The sequence below is a fragment of the Schistocerca serialis genome, chromosome 6 (assembly GCF_023864345.2).
Source record: "Schistocerca serialis cubense isolate TAMUIC-IGC-003099 chromosome 6, iqSchSeri2.2, whole genome shotgun sequence".
NCBI classification, from domain to species: domain Eukaryota; kingdom Metazoa; phylum Arthropoda; class Insecta; order Orthoptera; family Acrididae; genus Schistocerca; species Schistocerca serialis.
In genome coordinates, this window is record NC_064643.1 from 187,747,987 (window position 1) to 187,767,821 (window position 19,835).

General features: G+C 42.7%; 1 protein-coding gene across 1 annotated transcript in view; it reads left to right on the forward strand.

Moving 5' to 3' along the window:
* The first annotated feature begins 751 nt into the window (after nt 1-751).
* Nucleotides 752-19,835, forward strand: part of LOC126484337 (TD and POZ domain-containing protein 1-like) — a 42,463-nt gene continuing 23,379 nt past the window's right edge. The window contains exon 1 of the mRNA XM_050107790.1: nt 752-1,010. The gene's annotated coding sequence lies outside the window, so the exon portion shown is untranslated. The remainder of the gene's footprint in view (nt 1,011-19,835) is intronic.

The following is a 19,835-nucleotide window of genomic DNA, read 5'->3' on the forward strand; positions in this document are numbered from 1 at the left end:
AAAACTTGACATCCCCGTTCGGCAGTCATTAGCAACTGTAACTCAGCAACACGTCGAGAAGAATAACAGTTTATGGTCTTTGCTTTGTCCGAAAGTAACCGTTATGATGCCGCAGGTAACATTCTGCTTTGCCCATCTTTTCCGTTCTGCCATATCTTCGAACAGCCTAACGATAACTGTACCCGAAATATTCGACATCTTGGCGATTTGATGATTCGAGAGTCCCATTTTATTGTAATCACCGATTTTGTGTTGCCATCACGTGGAAAATGTTCTCCGCGGGGCATTGTCACAATTGTGGCTTGTGTACACTATACGAACTATCACTAACGGCGTTTGTTTCGTATCTGCAGTAAGGGCACGTATGCACACACTAGGACCGCACGTAGCCGACTGCCTTTATGCGGACTTCTACCCTGTAACTCCTAAATCGTTGATGTCTTGTTATATACTGTAACATTTACATCAAATACGATACCATTTGACTGCATTTGTCAGTATATTATATGTCATATTATTGCATGTACACTGTGCACAACTATTCCAACGGATTTAATTCTCCTACAAATATCCATGTCTACTGTACTAGGCTGTAACGTAGGGCAAATGAGACGGTGAACTGATACGATAACGCCGATCCTGTTAGAGAAGTGAAGAGCAGCGGGAGTGATTGCGAAACTGATCGCTGCGACTATCAGCTGCGGCAGTACGGGCGCGGTGCTGCAGTGGAATGCTGCCTACTTTGATTACACAAGTCACTGCCGCTAAAATTACTCTTCCGGCACGCTCGACCGTCCTCGGTTCCCGGATCCAAGTGGCTGTGCATGTCACGTCTGTTTCTCTTTAAGGAAATGCTCTGTTCATTCTTCACTGGATTCGTAGCTGACTCCACAGCGTGAGGGGCATTTAGATTCATCAGTTGGCAGTCCTGCGCTATCCCCACCGAAGTCCCCACAGCGTCTGAAGCCGAAGGCGTCCGCAAGGCGCAGTTAGTTCTCAAGGGCAAACACGTAAGTACGAATGTAATACTTCGTTTGTAGTTGTATTGTCTGCTATTTTAATTGCAGATTGGGTGCATTCTAAAATGTAGCTACCACTTTACTAAGTTTATGAGGCGGTACGACGGAGAAGCAAACTAATATTTTGATGTGCATCAACGCTGATAGAGGTGCAATTACATCGATTTTCTTTTTACGTCCGTTATGTTCTTCGATGGTCAAGCCAACATAATCAGATGAATTTCATTCTGCTTTGCGTAACGTACTGCAACTGTGGAACGCACGTGTGATGCATTTTCGGAAGTCAGCGGTAAGACGATAGGATTACGCGTCGTCTTGCACTAGTGGTTAACAGCAAATTATAGCAACGTAATAAGTGATGTACGTCTCTAGATGCATCTAGAAATTGTACTTACTGCGTAATAGATGTATGCTGTCAAAGTACTCCATACGCATTTGACATAAACATTTGAAAACAACAACATTTTGTGCATATCGCAAAATGCCCCATGCCGAAAATCTGATAACGATGTCATGACCTCTGAGACGCGATCCAACGCAAAGGAAGAATGGCTAGAGCACATAATCGTGACGTGATCACATTGAAGAATACAGAAACCCAATGTTTAAGAACTTTTGGAATCCGAAAAACACGTTTATCGAAAATTTAGCAATTAGTTTCTGTCAGTTGGGTCATCATCAGATTCGTCTGACTCGTTAAACTAGTAAACAAAACAAATCAACTGATTAACTTCACATTTTGTCCTTTTTTTAAAAAAAAGCTTGTACCCGCGACTAAGACCGTCACAAGATACAGAAACATGATAGTTCTGCGATAAACATACGTGTCAGAGAGGGCAGTGTCATGTTCTTGCCGACGATTACTTTACATTACGTGTCATTTTATGATGTTCGGGCTATGTTTTTATATGTCATAGTGTAGAGTGATCTGATGTTAAACTCGTGATCTTAATCTGTGATTTTAGTTAAGAATAGGCAAAAACGGGAAAGAATTTTTTTACCCTGACGCAACGGAACCAAGCAGCACGGTGTGGTCTTCCGGAGAACAAACAAAGTTGAGCAGTACCTCACATAATTCTTGGTCTATTGCCTGATGCACCTGAAAATGACCTAGAAGGCTAGAAGTAAAAGATTTGAATTAAATCTTGGAATTGTTGGATGTGAGGTCCGCCAGTTATGCAAACATGTTTCGACACCACTGTGCCATCATCAGTGGGTTTACGTTTTTATTCATTCTGCAATGTGAATATTTTTCTTCAATGATTATAAAATTATGTGCACCTTTAGTTCAGACACTAGATCATTTCCTTTTGTAAATACCTTTACATTTGGTGTGCATGAATTTTCTGGATAATTTGTGTGTTAATTACTACAGGTAGCTTGTCATCTGCAACCAAACGATGTTGATGAGAAATTTTTTTGTTGGGAGTTAACCTATCTTCTAGAATGTAATTTAATTTGTTGCGATGTTTTTGCGCCTATATTCGTTTTTACTTACGTTTTCGTGTGGTAAGCACTTCCATTCTCCGCATCATGCTCAGGAGTTGTTCAAAAATGGTTCAAATGGCTCTGAGCACTATGGGACTTAACTTCTAAGGTCATCAGTCCCCTAGAACTTAGAACTACTTAAACCTAACTAACCTAAGGACATCACACACATCCATGCCCGAGGCAGGATTCGAACCTGCGACCGTAGCGGTCACGCGGTTCCAGACTGTAGCGCCTTTAACCGCTTGGCCACACCGGCCAGCTCAGGAGCTGTGATGCACACGTAACTATAACAAATATGTTCCACAAATAACGTAGTAAAACACTTTTCACTTCACCAAAACACAGTGTGATTGTGGTTTGTTGTGTGTCCCAGCCCAGTCAGTGTTCATTTATTCACCAGAGAGTTCGGCGCCAAATTTGAATTTTTTTTTTGCATTTTATCTTTGTGTGTGCGTGCGCGCGCGTGTGTTTTCTGTGTGCTTCTTAGTTGTGTGTGTTGTCTTTTATATGGTATTCCTTTTGTGTATCAATGGTGCGTCTTTGCAGATTTTAGTGTATCTATTTTTCGTGTGTGTGTGTGTGTGTGTGTGTGTAGACTGTATATGTTTGTGCTGTTTTTATTTGTAAATTTCCTTTAATGTCTTAAATAGTGTGCCCTTCCAGAGTGTAGTGTATTCGTTTAATAACGAATAGGTACACGTTTGCCCAGCAGCCCATGGAATCTCTATCACGTTTAGACTGCAGCGTGCGCAGACCTCAACTGTCCGTTGGCTCCTCAACACCCGTGAGAGAACCCACTTTTTGGTGCACCTTCCCGCTAATCACAGCTCTAGCTTCCGGACACAACACAATGGCCCAATCGGCTTGCGTCCGAAGCACGACCTACGGATTCCTTGTTCGCCCGTTTTAACGGAAAGACTCTCTCGAAAGATCTCGGAACTTCTGTCACGAACTACCAGCAACCAATGGAAATATATATCCACGAATTAGGCGGCAAGGATTGTTTCACATTTGTTTCCCAACTCATGTACGGTAAGACAGAGAGGGCTGGTGTCATCTGCCATCACTACTCTACTTGTTCTTCAATCCCTTCTTCTGCTAGTGTCCCGTGCATTATAACGGTTCAGTTCTCCGTTTTAAGCTTGGAGAAACCAGACAATTCGCCTTACCCCATAGCCAGACTAAGAGAATGGATTTCATGTAAGACAGGGAGTGTTCAATGGAATAGAGGATGCTGATCATAAAGGAAAAGTCAGCATTAAATTAAAACGCATATCCTAGAGATCACTTAGTGTAGAAATGGGTCCGTTTAGAAAATGAAAAAATACCCTATCTAGTTGATAGGCTAGACTCTAATGAAAGATGTGCTCAAATAAACGGATGTCTTTCACTGTATATTTGTTGTTGTAGTTTGATTCAACTGTCCACGTTGAAGTCTATCCTGTGCTAGGTTCTTCATCTCTGAGTAACTACTGCAATCTACGTCCATATGAACCCGCTTACTGTAGTCAGGTAAGTGGTCTCCCTAAAAAAATCCATCCCCCCGCTCCCCACTCTTTTCTCCCCATAACATCCCCATCCGTCCCTTCCCCTCACGTACGTACTTACTTCTGTTACGAGATTAGTGGTCTCTTGATGCCTCGATGTCTCATGATATGTCCTGTTAAGCGTTTCCTTCTTTTAGCCAGGCCATAAATTTCTTTTCTCTCCAATTTGATCCAACACTTCCTCATTTACTCGATCTACCCATGTTATCTTCAGTATTTTTCAGCAGCACCACATTTTAAAAGCTTGTAATCTTTTCTCCTCTGAACTGCTTATCGATCACGTTTCACTTCGGTACAAGGCTACACTCCATATCAGAGAAGACTTCCTAAAAATTTATACTTAATATTAACAAATTTTTCTTTTCCAGGAGCTCGTTTTTCTTGCATTTTTCGTTCTACATTTTATACCCTGTGTACTTTGCCAATCGCCAGTAATTTTGCCGCGCGGGGTAGCCGCGCGGTTTCAGGCGCCTTGTCACGGTCCGCGCGGCTGCCCCCGTCGGAGGTTCGAGTCCTCCTTCGGGCCTGGGTGTGTGTGTTGTCCTTAGCGTAAGTTAGTTTAAGTTAGATTAAGTAGTGGGTAAGCTTAGGGACCTATGACCTCAGCAGTTTGATCCCATAAGACCTTACCACAAATTTCCAAAAAAATCTAATCTACGAGTATTTTCCTCAGTATCGCCTGATTTAGTTCGGCTATACTCCATTACCCTTGTTTCGTTTTGTTGCTGTTCATCTTAACAACTGTTTTCAACACTCTATCCATTCCCTTAAACTGCTCATCCAAGTCGTTTTCCGACTAATAAGACAGAATTACAATAACATCGGAAAACCATGTTTGCCTTTCTTCAATCTATCTTCTAAGATAAGTCGTAGGATCCGCATTGCCTTGTTAGTTCCATCGTTTCTCCGAAACCCAAACCGATCTTCCCCCAGCTCGGCGGCCGGCCGAGGTGAGCGAGCGGTTCTAGGCACTTCAGTCCGGAACCGCGTGACCACTACGGTCGCAGGTTTGAATCCTGCCTCGGGCATGGATGTGTGTGATGTCCTTAGGTTAGTTAGGTTTAAGTAGTTCTAAGTTCTAGGGGACTGATGACCTCAGATGTTAAGTCCCATAGTGCTCAGAGCCATTTTGAACCCAGTTCGGCTTGCATCAGTATTCCCTTTCTCTGTGAATAATTGGCGTCAATATTTTGCAAATATGACTTATTAAAGTATTGATAATATTCAGACCTGTCAGTACGTACCTTCTTTGGAACAGGTATTATTACATTTTACTTCAAGTCTAAGGGAACTCCTGATGCTTCATTTTTCTTGCGTATCGGGTGAAATAGTTTCGTCATGGCTGGCTATCCCAAGGATGTCAAGAATTCTGAGGGAATGTCATTCTTTCCAGAGGATTTGTTTAGAATTAGCTCTTTCAATGTTCGGTCAGCTTCTTCTACCAGTATCAATCCTCCATCTTACCTTCATCTACTTCCTCTTCCCATTATGTAATGTTATCTTCAAGTTTGTTTCCCTTATTATATACTCTATATAGAGGAAGTAAACGATAAGCGTTTACAACGTACCATAGCGGTGTAGTGGAAGTTGAGAAGAACAATTTCATACATGATACTTGTGATCGAGCAAGCAGGGAATCAACATCAAACTGGTCAACGAAAGCGCATGCACCCCGTGCGAAATTTTTAGTATTCTGTCGCCCTCTTGAGACACCAGCTTTCTTTAACACTAGTAGTTAACTTTTCCTGTGAAGGTACTGAATGGAAAAGACTTTTGTTCGCGTTACACGAAAACAAATTACGCATACAATTCAATGTAAAGTGAAGCCTTTCAAACACAGTAGTCTGGTCCTAATAAGGCCAGAGAAATAAAACCATTTAATTGGTAATTTTAGCCGGCCGCTGTGACAGAGCGGTTCTAGGCGCTTCAGTCCGGAACCGCGCTGCTGCTACGGTCGCAGGTTCGAATCCTGCCTCGGGCATGGGTGTGTGTGATGTCCTTGGTTGGTTAGCCTTAAGTAGTTCTAAGTCTAGGGGACTGCTGACCTCAGATGTTAAGTCTCATAGTGCTTAGAGCCATTTTTGTTAATTTTATGCTGCTAAAAATCATCAAACTGTGAGGTAAGATTTACACAAACGTCCATTTTAAAACGTGTAAAGTGCACGACTAAGCCGATGTCGTAGAAAGGCGATAGAAAATTGAAAATATCGCGCGGCTCGGATGTTCTGATATTTAGGTGAATTATCTGTACTAATTTGAGGTTGTTTCCTGGCTAGATAGACCGTAAGTGTCTTGTATCAAACTGTTCTTCTGAACTTCCCCTATACCGCTATGGTACACTGTAAACAGTTTCGTCACAAAGATTTAATACATCGTCTGGTTACCTAGGGTATCTACTGGACCTCGTTTTTTGCCTATTTTATCGTCTGCTGCCTTCTCTTTCAATTTTTAAAGCTACGTATTCGTCGTCTACTGTATTCGTCTCCCTCGTTTGATTCAATTATTGCAGAATGCTCCGTTGATCATTCTCAACGACCTCCGGGCTTTTCACTTTATCCAGATCTCCTCTCCTTAATCTCCTCCTTCCTGCAAGATCTTCAGTCTTAAACTGCAGCTCATAACCAATAAATTATGGTCAGAGTCAACATCCACATCTGAAAATGTCACACGGTTTGAATATTGCTTCGAAGTATCTGTCTTAACATTATTCTCCAGCTCTCTTCCATTTATGCAATCTTCTTTCGTGGTTCTTAAACCGGGTATTTACGATCATTAAATTATGATTTACGCAAAATTGTGCTAGGCGGCTTTCCTTTTCATTCCACTCCCCACAGTCCATGATCTCCTATTTCCCTCTCAACCTTTCTCCACTGTCCAATGCCAGTGCCCTACAACAATTACCTTATTTTTTCGTCCCCATTAATTACACTACTGGCCATTAAAATTCGTACACCAAGAAGGAATGCAGATGATAAACGGGTATTCATTGGACAAATATATTATACTAGAACTGACATGTGATTACATTTTCACGCAATTAGGCTGCATAGATCCTGAGAAATCAGTTCCCATAACAATCACCTCTGGCCGTAATAACGGCCTTTATACGCCTGGGCATTGAGTCAAACAGAGCTTGGATGGCATGTACAGGTGCAGCTGCCCATGCAGCTTCAACACGATACCACAGTTCATCAAGAGTAGTGACTGGCGTATTGTGACGAGCCAGTTGCTCGGCCACCATTGACCAGACGTTTTGAATTGGTGAGAGATCTGGAGAATGTGCTGGCCAGGGCAGCAGTCGAACATTTTCTGTAACCAGAAAGGCCTGTACAGGACCCGCAACATGCAGTCGTGCATTATCCTGCTGAAATGTAGGGTTTCGCTGGGATCGAATGAAGAGTAGAGCCACGGGTCGTAACACATCTGAAATGTAACGTCCACTGTTCAAAGGGCCGTCAATGCGAACAAGAGGTAGGTGACAGAGACGTGTAACCAATGGCACCCCATACCATCACGCCGGGTGATACGCCAGTATGGCGATGACGTATAGACTCTTCCAATGTGCGTTCACCGCGATGTCGCCAAACACGGATGCCACCGTCATGATGCTGTAAAAAAAAAAAAAACCTGGATTCATCCGAAAAAATGACGTTTTGCCATTCGTGCACCCAGGTTCGTCGTTGAGTACACCATAGCAGGCGCTCCTGTCTGTAATGCAGCGTCAAGGGTAACCGCAGCCATGGTCTCAGAGCTGATAGTCCATGCTGCTGCAAACGTTGTCCAACTGTACGTGCAGATGGTTGTTGTCTTGCAAGCGTCCCCATCTGTTGACTCAAGGATCGAGACGTGGCTACACGATCCGTTACAGCCATGCGGATAAGATGCCTGTCATCTCAACTGCTAGTGATACGAGGCCGTTGGGATCCAGTACGGCGTTCCGTATTACCCTCTTGAACCCACCGATTCCATATTCTACTAACAGTCATTGGATCTTGACGAACGCGAGCAGCAACGTCGCGATACGATAAACCGCAATCGCGATAGGCTACAATCCGACCTGTATCAAAGTTGGAAACGTGATGTTACGCATTTCTCCTCCTTACACGAGGCATCACAACAACGTTTCACCAGGCAACGCTGGTCAACTGATGTTTGTGTATGAGAAATCGGTTGGAAACTTTCCTCATGTCAGCACGTTGTATGTGTCGCCACCGGCGCCAACCTTGTGTGAATGCTCTGAAAAGCTAATCATTTGCACATCACAGCATCTTCTTCCTGTCGGTTAAATTTCGCGTCTGTAGCATGTCATCATCGTGGTGTAGCAATTTTAATGGCCAGTAGTGTATCTGTTTAATTTATTTTATCTCATCATGCTTTCTTTCAGTCTCTTCGTCGTCTGCGGAGCTAGCTGTAATATAAACTTGTGTTATTGTAGAGGGTTTCAGCTTGGTACGGTAATGCGTTCACTGTGCTGATCGTAGCAGGTTAACCGCATTCCTGTTTTCTTATTTGTTATCTGTCCTACTCCTGCACTATCTTGTTTGATTTTGTGCTGATATCTCTGTAATCACCTGGCCAGAAATACCGCACACCAATAATTCTCACTGTATCAAACCTCTACTCTCCTTATAAATTCTCTAACCTGTGTACCTGATTGCATGATATAACATTCCACGTTCCAATCCTTAGGACGCTAGTTTTGTTTCCCCTGATGACAATATCCTCCTGAGTAGTCTCCGACCAGATGGGGGGCTCCTACACCTCCCGGATATTTTTCCCGGGAGGATGTCATCATCATTGATCAATACAATAGAGCCGCATGTCCTCGGAGAATATAATGACACTCTGCGACGTTTAAAATTTTCCAGGCGAATTAAACATTCGAAGAGAGTTTTTGGGACTGCAGCTAGTTGTCGTAAAATTCACGATATTTTGACTGGGCACCTGACAGTCACCTTCATATGGGCCATCCATTTTTGGAAAGACGTAGATAATACTTTCATAGTGTGGCCCCACGGAGAAGATCCTAGCGTTTTTATATCACCTAAACTGCATTCATGAGAACATTCGGTTTGCTATGACATTAGAGAAAGATGGTTGTCTCCCATTCCCGGATGGTTTGGTTAGACGAAAGAGTAACGGCTCTCTGGGACGTTCGGTTAGTCGTAAGGCCGCTCAGACTGATCTGTACTTAGCTCTTCAAGTTGCCATCATCCATCTCAAGAAACTATGAATATGCTTAAAATTCTCGTACACAGAACCCATACAGTGTTGGATGCAGACAATTTGCCTAAAGAGCTTGAACATTTAAAGACTGTGTTCAAAGACAATGCATACTCTACCCGGCAAACTAACAGGGCATTCTCAGCTAAAACCGGGAACCGGGAAGTGGTTCAAATGGTTCAAATGGCTCTGAGCACTATGGGACTCAACTGCTGAGGTCATTAGTCCCCTAGAACTTAGAACTAGTTAAACCTAACTAACCCAAGGACATCACAAACATCCATGCCCGAGGCAGGATTCGAACCTGCGACCGTAGCGGTCTTGCGGTTCCAGACTGCAGCGCCTTTAACCGCACGGCCACTTCGACCGGCAAACCGGGAAGTGGATAAATAGGAGAACGCGTCAGTAATTTTCAGGTGAAAGTGATTTTTCGCACACCATCTAAGATTTCGGACGCGCTGGGATCAGTGGAAGATAGTTTGTTTTTGCGGAAACAGAGAATTTATAAAATACATTGCCAGTGTTGTGTGGCGTATATAGAATAAACAAAACGCACAGTGGAAGAACACTGCAGAGAACATAAACGTTGCACTCGCCTTTCGCAATCCAGCAAGTCTGCAATTGCGGAATATTCTATCTCTAACGGGGACATTCAATGGAGTACGACAAAACAGTAATTTTGGGCACAGCAAAATCTTTTCGGGACTCTATTATAAAATAGTACGTTGAAATACGCATCGTGGAAAATCTAATGAACTGTGACACCGGTTACTAGCTGGATAATGCGCGGAATCCCGTCATCTCTGAGATTTTCTCCAGACGAAGACTCCACAGAGTCCCCCGGTGAGTGCGGCGAGCGGCGAGCGGCAACGCCGAAGACACCTGATCTTTGCCGTTCCACCAGCGAGGGAGCTGCCGCTGGGCGGTGTGGTCTAGAGCTGTTGATAAAATGTCGATATATATATTCAAACAATATCGATACATATTGACTATATCTGTCCCCCTACAAATCGATATCAAAAAGGCAATATCGAGTGCCGATATTTTTATTTTATTTTAAGTTTTTTCGCAATTTTCGGTGAATGCATGAAATTGTTCTTTTGAAATTGTAGAAGAACATAATTTTACTTTCACTGTGTGAAGGAGTCTTACTACTTTTTGAGCTCCCACCACGTCCAGTCTTTCTCTTTGACTGTGTCAAGCAAGTATAGGTGGCACAAAGAAGTAGTCCAACTCCACTGGGGGATGGCGGTGTGAATGGAACAACAAGATTTCCGATGTGGAAAAACAGCAAGATCAATTTTCAACGCAACTATAGTGCTGTTTCGTCACAGCGACAGTCTTCAAAAACAGTTGCAGAAAAAATGACCACAAGCTAAATCACTAGACTGGTTTTTGGCGGTGAGGGGATGTGCTGATGTAATCGACGCCCGGCGTTACCAACGGAAGCTACAATCTTTAGCTTCAGCACGCAGTTTTTTTACCGAGCGAGGTGGCACAGTAGTTAGCACACTGGACTCGCATTCGGGAGGTCGACGGTTCAGACGCTCGTCTGTCCATCCTAATATTGGTTTTCCGTGATTTCCCTAAACCGGTTCAGACAAATGTTGGGATGGTTCCTTCCAAAGGGCACGGCCGACTTGCTTTCCCATCGTTCCCTAATCCGATGGGACCGAAGACCTCGATGTTTGGTCCCTTCCCCCAAACAACCTTATTCTCTACCCAAGCAACCACGCCGTTTTGACACTACAACTGCTAGGTCGCTAGCGTTTGCAAAAACGAAAAATACAGCGAGTCGGCATCAAGTGCTCCAGAAAAGTCCGCTATGTGACGAAAACGAACGGCGGATCCATCGGATACCTTTTATTGTGCCACTTACATGCAGTTACCATTGTTAGCGAAGTGGTTATCGCGAAGTGTGAACGTGCATCGTTTTCCTTTCAATTTTTGCTCTAGGGGGGATAAGCAGGCAGTTAGCTTGTTGATGTACAGAATAATAATAGTGTGGTCCTTCTGTCACCGTGACTGACGCATACTCGGCGGAGCGGAGAACGTCTTGGTCAGTCATCGATGGCTTACCTGAAGATGAAATGAAATGATCGTGTTGCCCATTCGGGGGAAGATGACCGGCATGTGTCCAGTCGAAATATCGTGGACTGAAGTTTACGAGGGCTGCAGTCCTGAAATGTCTTCGAACATAATGGCTCTAGTTTCCCCTTGCTTTCAGCCGTTCCCAGCGATAATATAGCAAGGCCATGATTGTTGTAATGTTACAAGGCTAGATCAGTCAGTCACCCAGACTGTTTCCCCTGCATCTGCTGAAAAGGCTATTGGCTCTGTTCAGTAGCCATACTTTAATATCGTTCCTCTACAGCTACTCGTCCGATAAGGTTGCAATTACGGTAAGGTAGAGACATAAATGACATCCCCCGTCAGCGGGGTCCAAGGTTCGTGGGCGGCATGTGTTTTTATCACAATACAGGGTGGTCGATTGATAGTGACCGGGCCAAATATCTCACGAAATAAGCATCAAAGAAAAACTACAAAGAACGAAACTCGTCTAGCTTGAAGGGGGAAACCAGATGGCGCTATGGTTGGCCCACTAGATGGCGCTGCCATACGTCAAACGGATATCAACTGCGTTTTTTTAAATGGGGACCCCCATTTTTTATTACATATTCGTGTAGTACGTAAAGAAATATGAATGTTTTGGTTGGTCCACTTTTTTCGCTTTGTGATAGATGGCGCTACAATAGTCACAAACGTATAAGTACGTTGTATCACGTGACATTCCGCCATTGCGGACGGTATTTGCTTCGTGATACATTACCCGTGTTAAAATGGACCGTATACCAATTGCGGAAAAGGTCGATATCGTGTTGATGTATGGCTATTGTGATCAAAATACCCACCGCGAGTGTATCCTGGACGACATCATCCAAGTGTCCGGACCGTTCGCCGGATAGTTACATTATTTAAGGAAATAGGAAGTGTTCAGCCACATGTGAAACGTCAACCAGGACCTGCAACAAATGATGATGCCCAAGTAGATGTTTTAGCTGCTGTCGCGGCTAATCCGCACATCAGTAGCAAACGAATTGCGCGAGAATCGGGAATCTCAAAAACGTCGTTGTTGAGAATGCTACATCAACATCGATTGCACCTGTACCATATTTCAATGCACCAGGAATTTCATGGCGACGACTTTGAACGTCGTGTACAGTTCTGCCACTGGGCATAAGAGAAATTACGGGACGATGACAGATTTTTTGGACGCGTTCTATTTAGGGACGAAGCGTCATTCACCAGCAGCGGTAACGTAAACCCGCATAATATGCACTAATGGGCAACGGAAAATCCACGATGGCTGCGACAAGTGGAACATCAGCGACCTTGGCGGGTTAATGCATGGTGCGGCATTATGGGAGGAAGGATAATTGGCCCCCATTTTATCAGTGGAAATCTAAATGGTGCAATGTATGTTGATTTCCTAGGTAATGTTCTACCGATGTTACTACAAGATGTTTCACTGCATGAGAGAATGGCGATATACTTCCAACATGATGGATGTCCGACACATAGCTCGCGTTCAGTTGAATCGGTATTAAATAGCATATTTCATGACCTGTGGATTGGTCGTCGAAGCACGTTCACCGGATGTGACGTCCCACGCTGTTGGAGCATGCGTTCTCAGAAATGATAAGTTCACAAAGGTACATGCATCACATAGGGAAATAAAATGTTCAAACGTACCTACGTTCTGTATTTTAATTTAAAAAACCTACCTGTTACCAACTGTTCGTCTAAAATTGTGAGCCATATGTTTGTGCCTATTACAGCGCCATCTATCACAACGCGAAAAAAGTGGTCCAACTAAAACATTCATATTTCTTTACGTACTACACGAATATGTAATTAAAAAAATTGGGGTTCCTATTTAAAAAAACGTGGTTGATACCCGTTTGACCTATGTCAGCGCCATCTAGCGGGCCAACCATAGCGCCATCTGGTTTCCCCCTTCAAGCTAGACAAGTTTTGTTCTTTGTAGTTTTTTCGTTTGATGCTTATTTCGTGAGATATTTGGCCCGGTCACGATCATTGGACCACCCTGTGTAATCATGTTTTTATACCTCGTGATGATGCCAACCTTGGCTAAAGTGTTTATTTGTTCTGTTTACTAGTTTAAAGTGACAGACGAATCTCATGATACAGTGACTGAGCGAAAACGGTCATTTAATGAAGTAAAAATTCTGTTTTGGATTCCTCAAATTCGAACGTACAGTCGGTGTTCCTTGTGCCCTGCCTAATCACTTACGGGTCCCCAAAAACAATCCATTATGGACGAAGTATCCGACAGTTTCTAACAGTAACAAATCAGTCGGCATTGCAGATCTCTGCGACGGAATAGTTTCGCAGTTTTTCTCTGTCTACAAATAGTAAAAGCAGTTCTCTTTCGTTTGAGCAGTAGTTGGGACACGCTGTTCCAAAAGTTTATACCGGAGCTGCCACAGTGCGACTTTTAAATCACGAGCAACACATCATGAGCAGACTGCTGTATAGGGATTCAATTTTCCCCGGTCTCTCAAGAATTTCATTATTAATTTATGATGTTGGAGTTTTGCAGCGCTCGTCTTTTTAGTAAAATACTTTTGGGTGCCGAATTAAGAAATAATTTTATGGAAAGTCAACTGGACAAAATTTCTGTTGCACATCCCTTTATGCAGGGTGTCTCACTATTCCTGTTACACAATTCTAGATGTTGTAGAGGAGACATAGAAGATCAAGTTTTACATAGAAACCCATATGCGGAAACGTCATACAACGATGCTACAGAGCGTCAAAGGTATAGGCGCCGACGCCTGTAAATTTATGTATATACAGCGTGATTCGATGATGATGTTACAAACTTTCAAGGGTGGTGGAGAAGGATAAATGTATCAATTTGTAGTAAGGGTCCCTGTACCAGAAAAGAACGACTGGAAAGTTATAAGCGAAAAGTGTTTTGATATTTCTGACAGTGAAATTCATGTACATGTACTGTTGTTGCTACGAATGTACGGTATACAACATCCAGAGGCGATAATACGGACCAAAACCAAGAAAAGAAGAAAAAATGTCTAGTAAACATGGCTTCTAAAACGCATATCTTAAGAACTACGAGCACTTGGTTAATAGAGGAGATGTATTTCACACAAGTGACCCTAGCAAAGATGAAGAAGTGCTTATATCTTCTCAGGTGTGAATTTTAGAGCCCATGTTTACTGGAAATCTTTTCTTGCCTTGGTCCATACCTGTGAAAATTGCATACCCTACATTCCTAGCAACAACAGAACCGTTACATGTGTTCCACTGTCAGAAGCATTAGACTGATTTTCTCTTGTAACTTCGACTCGTTCGTTTCCTCAAATTGATATATCGTTTCCTCAAATTGATATATTTATCCGACTCCATCACCCCTGAAAGTCTGTAACGTCATCACGGAATCGCCTTGTATATAAATACACTTACAGGCACTGGCCTATAACTTTGACGTTCTGTAGTGCCGTTGGATGACGTTTCCGGACATGGGTTCCTACGTAACACTTGTTGAACTACTAAGTCTCCTATACAACCTCTAGAAGTGTGTAACATGAATTGTGAAACACTCTGAATAGTTTATGAGACTATAGTCTGTCCAAAATCACTCTCGCAAAGATCTATACAGTTCTTAGAGAATTTCTTCTACTCTAGAATCTTGTTCTTACTTGATTCTTTCAGGGCTCTGTCAAATTTTTCTCGAAGTATTATAACTCCTGTCTTATCTTTTTCACTTCGTATCCCTTTCTACAACATTGTCTTTAAGATTGTTCCCTTGGTAAGTTTGTCTACAGTATATATTTCTTGCACCTTTCAGTCTTTCCCTCTTTGGTTAGTAAGGGGTTTCCATTTGAGCTCGTTATATTCATACAGGTTCTTCTATTTTTTCCACTGATCTTTTTAATTTTCCTATTCGCGGCATCTATTTTTTCCATAGTCACGCATTATTCTACAGCTTTGCGGTACTCTGGCTATTCCCGCTTAGACGTTTTGCACTATCACTCTCATTTTTCAGATGTCTGTGTTCCCTTTTGCCTTTCTCATTTGCTATATTCTCATACTTTCTCCTTTCGTCAGTTACATTCAATATCTCTTGTAATTTCCAATTATTTCCACTGAGACTTTTCAGTATGGCTATTTAATCTTCTGCTGATTTCACTAATTCATCTCTCAAAGCTATTCAATCCTTCTCTGTTGTATTCATTTTTCCTGTTTCTGTCAGTCGTTGCCTACTGCTCGCTTGAAAGTCTCACCAACTTTTGTTTTTTATTCAGTTTATCTACATCCTATCTCTTGATTTCCCGACTTTCAACAATTTCTTCAGGTTTAATCTGTAGTCCCTAACTAATACACTATAGCCACAGTCCACGCCTGTTCTTGAAACATATTTGTAAGTTTCCTTATTTTTATTCATTCGTCATGTTTGAATTTAAAATAATTCTGTTACTTGATTAACACTAGTAATTTTAGTGATTCTTCTGTGTGTTTCCTATGGAAGTATCTATATCTTTTGACTTACTGAAATGCAACTGTACATGACTTCACGTACAACAGTAGAAAACAATCCTACTCTGCATGGGATTTTCATGGGGGTTAATTACTTACTTACTTACTTTTGCGTTTTCTCTGAATTGTGTTTCTTCCTGTTAGATCATTTTTAGTTCATAGTTGTGGATGTTCATTGACTGTTGTTGTTTCGGCAGGAGGCATCCGAGTGGTGGGCTGTAATTCAGTAATGACGTGATGGGATTGTCACCCTCATGAATATCTGGCATTTCATGCTTAATGTTTTAGGTCTGTTTCAAATAAATCAGTATTAGTCTCAGCATAAAACTGTGTGCTGCATATTTTTACATGCATTTGTAACGCATGAAATAAATCTTTTAGTAGGCTGCAGTTGCTGCATTGAGTTCCAGCTAATACATACCAAACAACATTTTATGTTGTTTATTCGTTTCTATGAGTTTCGTTGTATCCATGAACCACACTATGCTATTATTTGTTGGCTGTTGTTCTTATAATATTGTCTGCTTGTAGTTTTGACTTGGGTTCCAATTTTTTATTCCTTACTGTTATTTTATAGTATGTTGTTCTGTTTCTTGATTCGTATTGTGATTTATTAAATGGCTTACTGAGGTATCTTGTACAGAATTATTTCTTTCATGGAAACTAGCATGTATTCCGGAAACATCATTCATCCGAAACCCGACTTGTCCTCACGTGACTTCGCGAAAGCCATGGATCATAGAACTCACATAGGTACAGTAATTTCTTCACTTCCAATAAGCATTTGACCCGGTACAACGTCAGTGCGGTCGCGTGGAACATAAAAGAATTTGCGTGACTGGTTTGAGGTTTTGTTGTTAGCAAGGATGCAAACTATTATTTTGCGTGGAGAGTCACCGACAGCTGAAGTAATTTTAGCTGTGCCCCAGGAAATGTGTTGGAACCCTTGTTTTTTTCCCTTGGTATGCTGCTCGTCAGCCTACAGAATTTTTAAAACACAAGCAGATAAGAAACAATAAAAGCAGGCGATAAAACGGTGAAAACGGTGACGTAAATTGTAAAACGGCGGAAAATTGTGGAAAGTTAAAACATAAAATAAAGGGTGGGCGATTCTAATAAAATACACAGGATGCAACCAGGTAGAATAGTAGACAGACAATTAAAAAACACGGCGACAATCTGGTTTCTGTTCGCAAGAGAAATAAAAATCACACCCAGCGAAAGTATGATGTCCATTTGCAACACTTCGGAAAAGACACACAACACTTAACAATCACTGGAAACACTGCATTAAAAAGTCGGCACGAGGATGACACCCCACAGCCAAGGGGCGATGGGGGGCGGGGGTGGACAGATGAGGGGGAAACAAGGGGGGAGGAGTGGAAAACGAAAGGGGGATGGAACCGACGCTGGAACCCTTGCTGCTTATGTTGTATTTCAATGATCTGAGGGGCGTTGTAAACACTAACCCCAGACTTTTACAGATGGTGCAGTTACCTACATCGGCGTACTGTCAGCAACAAAGTTAAACATACACACACGCTTTAAAAGGATTTCGAACTGCTCTAAATATCGAAAACTTGCTTTTCATTTTGAGAAACGTAAAATTGTGCACCTCACAAAAGCGGAAATAACTATTATCCTACACTGAGGTGACAGAACTCATGTGATATGCACACACACAGATGGCAGTAGTATCGCGTACACAAGGTGTAAAAGAGCAGTTCATTGGCAGAGTTGTCATTTGCACTCAGGTGATTCATGTGAAAAGGTTTTCGATGTGATTGTGGACGCACGACGGGAATTAACAGAGTTCGAACGCGAAATGGTAGGTGAGATAGATGCATTGGACATTACATTTCGGAAATCGTTAGGGAATTCAATATTCCGACATCCACGGTGTCAAGAGTGCGCAGAAAATTTCAGGCGTTACCTCTCACCACAGGCAACGCACCGGTCCACAGCCTTCACTTAACGACCGAGAGCAGCAGCGTTTGCTTAGGGTTATCAGTGCTAAGAGACAAGAAGCACTGCGTGAAATGCCCGCAGAAATCAATGTGGGACGTACGACGAACGTATCCGTTAGGACGTTAATGGGCTATGGCAGCTGACGACCGACGTGAGTGGCTTTACTAACAGCACGTCATCTCCTGCAGCGCCTTTCCTGAGTTCGTAATCTTATCGGTTGGACCCAAGACTACTGGAAAACCGTGACCTGGTCAGATGAGTCCAGATTTTAGTTGGTAACACCTGATGATAGAGTTCGAGTGTGACGCAGAACCCGCGAAGTCATGGACCCAAATTGTCAACAAGGCACTGTGCAAGCTGGTAGTGATCAAATAATTGTGTGGGTTACGTTTATATTGCCTGGACTGGATCATCTGGTCCAACTGAGCCGATCAATGACTGGAAGTGGTTATGTTCGAATGTTTGGAGACCATTTGCAGCCATTCATGGACTTCATGTTCCCAAACAACGATGAAATTTGTATGGATGGCAATGCGTCATCCACCGGGCCACATTTGTTCCCGATCGGTGTGAGAAAATTCTGGACAGTCTGAGCGAATGATTTGGCCAGCCAGATCGCCCGACATGAATCCCATCGAACATTTGTGGGACATAATAGTTCGTGCACAAAGTCCAACATCGGCAATACTTTCGCTTTATGGACGGCTGTAGAGGGAGCGTGGCCCAGTATTTCTCCAGGGGACTTCCAACGACTTGTTGATCTCATGGCACGTCGAGTTAGTGCAGTACGCCAGGCAAAAGGAGGTCCGACACGATATTTGGGGGAAGCCCATAACTTTTGTCACCTCAGTGTATATTAAGATTGAATAAATCGAGATGAGAGCACTGATTAAATACTTCATAAAAAGGTACGATAGCTAAGAAAATTCATGTCGATTTTCAAAACACATTGGGGAACCCTGCTCTTTCATATTCAGCTGTTGCTGGATGGCCAAACGAGGTGTAATGTGGTCGGGAGAGCTTACATGATTAGCCAAGATCTGTCACTAACCAGAAATTTTTGTACAAGTGCGTAATGTGGCCATGAAGGATCACCGGCTAATAGTGCGAGGATTTGATGAAGCTGTAGGAATGACATGTGAATTGGCACATCGCATTTAACAATGGAACTGTCTATGTGAGAAAATTATCTGTTAGATGGGTGCCACGACTCTTAACGCAGGATCAGATACTCATCAGAATGGAGATGTCCGAACAATGTTTGATATGTTTTCAGAGCGACCAACAAGATTTTTTTTGCGCTGGCTTGCGACCACAGAGCAAACGTCGGTCCACAACTGTACCTCAGAGACGAAACAGCAGTCAAAGCAGTGCAAACATTTTCATTTACCACCACCAAAAAAAGGAAAGGCAATACGATCAGCCGGAACAGTCATGGCGTCAGTTTTCTGGGATGCAAAAAGTATTGTGCTGATACATTCACTCCCCATTCGTCAAACAGTTACGAGAAAATACTACGCCAACCTCCCGTACCAACTACAGCAAATATACTGCAATGGAGGCCAGGTTTGGCAAGAAAGAAGGCCATCTTTCAACAAGACAATGTGCACCTACACACAAGTATCGTTGCCATTGCAAAAATACATGAACCAAGAAACGAATTGTTGGCAAACCGATCGTATTCGCCTGATTTGGATCCATAGGACTTTCGTCTCTTCCCCAAGCTCAAACGTTTTCGTCGGTGGAGGGAGATTCTCTTCAAACAAAGAATGACAGCCGAATTTGACGGGTATTTTGCAGACCTGGAGCAACGTAGTTTTCGAGATGGGTTCAAGGGGGTTGTAACATCGATGCTGGCCAAAGTGTGTTGTTGTACAGCGAGACTATACTGAGAAATAAAAAAAGGTTCACTGAGGTAAGTCGTTTCTTTCCGTTCTAGTCCGAGATATTTTCAAACTGCCCTCGTAGTGTAATGAGAAGTGTCCTCTGTCATGTACCTCATAGT